Genomic DNA, 6,000 nt, shown 5'->3' with positions numbered 1-6,000 from the left:
TAAGTTAAACTAACCACATTTCTTTTTAGTTTAAGTTACCCTTTCCTGTAAACTCTTATTTCAACTTCCCTTCAGAATGAGCGCACGGTTCAGCTTTATACTAATTTGTGTTGGAGCCAAGTTTTGTATTTAAGGTTAGTGAGAAACTTGTCAAGTGTGAAAGAGCTTTTAGTCTCAGACCACGTGGGCTCGGTGGACATTCGCCAGAGTAGTTAGTATTTAAATTCTTACGCCTTAGTGCTGTTCCTCAAATACTGATGGAAGTGATTTAAGTGCGTTAGTACTTAGCAAAGGCTTGCTACGCACCATAAATAGGCCAATCTCGCGTTTAAGCTCTGTGACAGCAACTATTTAAATGTCTACTGAAGTTTTACTTTTAAATTGCTTGATTGTTCAAGACCCAAGCGCGATTATTATTTCTTCTGTTATCCCTCCCGAGTTGGGAGTTGCTGTAAATAGTGATTTCAATAAAAGGGTCTTTTACACCCTTCTTACGTTGTAATTCTTCTAGCACTCTTAAGAACATAGCTGCATTCAGCTCACTGTTCGAGTCAGGACATTGATACTAGCACCATTATGTTTGCCAAAAGTATGCGCAGAACATTAAGTCCTGATAAATTTATTTTAGAAGATCTGGTGTAAATGAAAATTTTCACTAAAATTTTACTAAATATTGCATATATTTGAAAAATTAATGAAACGTTCTATAAAATTCCATTTAAATTCATAGTTTTATATCCCATCTTACTCAAAAACATGTGTGTTTAATTAAAATTTTATGTATTTAAAAAAGGGCTCCGTATGTAGGCACATACCTTAAATGACTGATTTGGGGGGGGGGACAAAATCTTGTTTACATTTTTCGTACTTCTTAGAATACATGTAGCTTCAAAGATGTGTTTTGCACAATCAAGACTTAAATTCATTCCTCTTTGAAATTTTTCGTCTGAGAAAAGATAGTAAAAATTAAACAGAGGATTTCTGTACAGAAGATTTAAACCTGAAATAAGTTAAAAGCGATTAATCATATAATACTGATTAATTATTATTAAGAATTTCTTATTAAGAATTTTTTGTGCCTGTTTATTTTTCTATGGAAATACTTGGCAATTTCAGGACACAAAGTATTTCAAAGAAATATTAGTACAAACACATTAATAAATTAAATTTAAATAAATAATGGGATGTAATTTAAAAGACAGAAGAGATGTAAAATATTTAGATTTAAAAATTTGCACACACAAATGATTTATCAGATTTTACAAGGTTTTATTTCATAAATAACTTTGATTTTGAAATATGGCATTTGAACTTATAAACATGTGTGGATACTGAAAAAGTGATGAATATATAAGAATATTGTAATTTTCAGTATGTTTTCTTATTGAATAATAAATTCTGACAGTCCTATGCTATAAGACTAGGGTCTAAGTTTGCATAAATATTCCTATGTTAAATAAAAGAATTTAAGTAAGTTTTCTAGTCTTTTTGTCAATACATTAAAGATTTTTTAACTAATTACACGTCGTCGCTTGCAATTAGAACCATCATTAAATCCCTATTTTATCTAATCCTTTCCTGAACCTTATCATGCATATAGATTGACCTCGTCTTTGTAACTGATAATTATTACTTGCAATTTATTCTCTTGCTGGTGAACTATTAACAACCCTTTCTATTGCTGAGTTAGGGTTAACAACCTTCGCTCTCGCTACCGCCTGCCTCACGAAAATCGGCGTAAAATGCTGGTACCTGGCCTGATTTGCGCATGCGCGAAAGTAGTGGAGTGAATAGGCTCTTAGCTATTCGTACCGTCGGTGCGATTAGCCATTGTGCAGATCAGAGTATACAGCTGAACACACAGATCGTATTTTACTCTCAAGTGTCATGGAGGAGAAGAGATTTTGGTCGCTATTCAGTGCGACGTTTAAAGGCCAGATAAGAGCGCTCCTTAGGGGAGTCGAAAGCAACCCGTTTAAAGGGTGAAAAGAAGCGATTAAGAAATTAAATGCAGACGCGTGCGGCTGCGGAGATAAATTGTCCCTTGTTAAAGAGACGTTAAAAGACTCTTCTTAAATAGTTAAAGAACAGGGTTCCTCCGCTAAATGCCTTTACGGCATTGTTAACGCGGGTGCGGTTGGGGTTTAGGAACGTGAAGTAAGCATCCACTTGGGCGTCTGTATGTATAATACCGACAGCGTATTTTTACTTCCTCCTTAGGAAACGCAACCCGCGACTAAATTTGGTGATTTACGAGGTCTTGGCGAAATTGTGTGGCTAGCGCATGCGCAGAGATGGACAAACTATAGTTATGATATGTCGTATTCCGCAGCGTGATACTTGATCGCCGATATTTCGTAATGACGGCTTATATGTAATTGTGCATGTGTCAAACATAATTACTGAAGCAGTAAACTTCATATGTGATTAGTGAGGGGGGTTATTAAATACAGAAAAATGGCAGTTCATTTTTCAACAGAGTGTACTTATGGTGCTTTTTTTATGGCTTGACTACGTGTCGAGCTATTGGTAGCTACTAGCACTGCATATGGTTAGCGTGGTCGCATTACAGTAAAGATAAAAGTTAGGTATACACGGGGGGGGGAACTCCTTCAGCTGAGCATGAGCTCATATGATATGATAGCAATGTAGGTAGAAGGGCTTTTTTTCGGCTTACAGAATGCTGGAGTTGTACGTACCATGTCTCAACACCTGTGTTATTACATCCTTCCTGTAAATTTTTGGGATTTAGTAAACCATGATATTTAATAATGATTATATTTGGTTGAAAGTGAACAATAAAATAATAATAATTCTTTATAATTTAATAATGACTATTCTTAGTTTAGCCTATATAGTTCAGTATTAATAACTCTGTAACTATAACATGTATATATTTACCTATTAAATAATTCTGTTAAGATATGTATTGTTTCTTATAAAATATCAAGTGGATGTATAAAAGTTAATAATTTATTCATTTTAACAGTTTTTATTTAACTCATTTCATCTTCCGTTGTCTAGTTTGTAGCATATACAAACACTTACCAAGTGTGATATATTTTCCTTTATATATATACGTGGCACCCAAAAGTGTTCGTACACTTATGATTTTCATTGAAATAGGGCTCTGTCCATTAATTAAAAGTAAACTTTCTGAATGAGATTTTAATAATAAGATCTATAATCTATTCGTCACAATATTGCATGAAATATTTTTAAAATATAGCGAAACTTTATTTTTAAGAAATTAATAACCAAAAAATGATAAACATTTTATCTCACAAAAGTCTTCGTACAGTGAAATATTTTTGGATAAAATCAAAATCAGAATTATCATTTGCCGCTTTTTTTAATTTTTGCATTGTGGTGGCATTTAAAAAAACGTTTGCTTTAATTTTTTATTGTTTACTTCATAATATTCTAATTATTATTGAAAAATGGATCGCAGTCGTAAAGAAATTACAAACAGCATTCGAAAGTTGATAATTTTTCACCATAGTAGTGATAAATCAATTCGAAATATCGCTAAATTAGTTAATTTATCCCATTCTACAGTGCAGTATGTGATAAAACGCTTTAAAGAAGAAAATCGGATTGAAAATAAGGTAAGAAAAGGTCGACCGAGAAAGTTAACTAAATGTGATGAGAGATTTATTATTAGAAAATTTGTGAAAAACCCAGGTTTGAGTGCTGTAAAAGTTTCTGCAGAATTTAATGCAAAGTTTTCTACTTCAATTTCACCTGAAACTGTTCGACGAGGTCTCATAGAAGCTGGATTACATGGGTGTTCTGTCCGTAAAAGACTTTTATTAATGAGAAAAACAGAAAGCTTAGGCTTTCATTCGCAAAATCAATGATAAATACACCCGAAATGTACTGGAATAATGTCCTATTTGCCGACGATAGCAAATTTAACATTTTTGGTTCCGATGGTCGAATAACTGTATGGAGAAGAAAAAATGAGGAACTTCATTCTAAGAACTTAGTTTGAACAGTTAAGTATGGCGGTGGAGGTGTTCTTATCTTTTTTACTGCAATCGGTAAAACTGAAATTGCACCTCAGCTTGGGTATATATATACGGAATACACCATAACCGGTGGGTGTATATATATATATATATATTGAAAGATTTTGCAGAACAATAATGAAAATTATAAATACGAACAAAGATAGAATTGTAATTCGGCACTGAGACTCATATTTTGGACTTAATTTGTTTTTTTCTGGCCAGTCCCATTTTTTTATCATACGGCTGGCTTGTGCTGGCTAGGAAGATCCGAGCTGTGCCCTTATAATAATAATAATAATAATAATAATAATAATAATAATAATAATAATAATAATAATATATACTGAAAGTATATATATCTACCTCTTACCTGGCTTAAAAGTACCTCCCGAGTCTATATTTTCACAGTCGTTGGTCATAGTCATAAACTTCCAATGACAGAAGTGTGTATGACAAAAATATTGATGTTTTAGCAATGTTAAACTAAAAAATTAATTTTCAACAAATAACGAAATCTAACTAAATTCATAACATAGCAGTTTATGCATGTTGTTAGTCTAACAATAATTAACATCAGTTTATTGTTCTAAATATCTAACAATATTTAATAGCAATTTATTGTTGCAACAAAAAGTGTATATAATTAAATAGGACAAATTAAATAGTGTGTACAAGAGAGTGATGTGCTGTCCAATTCGGATTTTTTTAATTTGGTGACATGAAATGCATCCCATTTCATTAGTGCATGCCATTCTAATAATTATTCACTAAGACATCATTGCATTCGCTAATTTGATTCCTATATCAAAGAGTTTCATAATTTTGGTGTTTCAGGAAGAATGAAAATAAAATGTGCAGAAGATACATACTTACTGTACACATACACAAATAAAAATGAGAAAATACCCTCTAGTCTGGATAGCATGTGTTTTCACAAGAACTGAAGTCATGCTTCGTGTTTTTGTTTAAAATATTATTTAATTTCTAGACGATTTTAGCCAAATAAAATGTAAAAAATATATTAAAATTTTTGATACTGTAAGGCAAAGCTTCCTTGGTGATCCCAATTAGTCGAGCAAATGTTCACAAACCTGAGTACAGAGCTATATATCAATTAAGAAAATTAATTAAAACATCTGGGGATGTTAAATCGTTAAAAAATTATTCCATAACACATGCAAATCTAATTTTAAAGACAAAGTCAAATATTCCTATTAATGAGTTACAATTGATTGAAAATCAATTAAAGAGAAATAGAAAGCGATAATATTGATGATTTTGTATAAATTCTTTCTGTTATGGAGAACGCAATGCATACTTATAGTCCAAAGAAAGGCAATCAGGTTGAATATTTCGATGATATATATTTAGATTTAAAATATTATTGAAATAGTCTCAAAATCATCCTAAGATTATGTTAATACCCTCTGTACTTGTATCTGACACTGAATTCAAGAACAATTTTTATGAGATTGTTAATAAATTATACCTGTAAAAATTAAAATAGAAATCATTTTGCGTAAAACAGTCTTATTTTAAATTATTTATTTGGTTTCTAAATGGTATATTTCATAAAATGTTTTCCGTGAAATACACGTTTTTCAAATTTCAGTGATAATATTCTGAATGTTCTACATGTATTCCTCTTATTGTACGATACATATCCAAGCAGTACTCCAACTCAGCTCAGATGTATTGTAATATTTCCTAGCTGAAACTGTAACTACAGCAGTTGTAAGTAACAATAAGGCATACAGACTATCTCCCTGTGTCAATAAAATGCCACCCCAGATGGGAAAATGGTTAATGATGCTAAACTGTTGTAACAAAGGGTCCAGATTCAAATCCTAGGGAAGGCATGAATGTTTGTAATCATTTTGAGTGCACCTGCACACAAAGGCACTTTCAAAGTACATGGTGAGCTGAAGTCTTATCGAGAGGTTGGAGACCCTAGGACCGCAACCTAGGATACTGTCCCTCCGAACTC

Source organism: Stegodyphus dumicola, chromosome X1 (assembly GCF_044657685.1).
Source record: "Stegodyphus dumicola isolate Sdum_Otavi_A_Nest chromosome X1, ASM4465768v1".
Lineage (NCBI taxonomy): Eukaryota > Metazoa > Arthropoda > Arachnida > Araneae > Eresidae > Stegodyphus > Stegodyphus dumicola.
The sequence above is the reverse complement of the archived record's forward strand: the minus strand, read 5'-3'. Positions refer to the sequence as shown.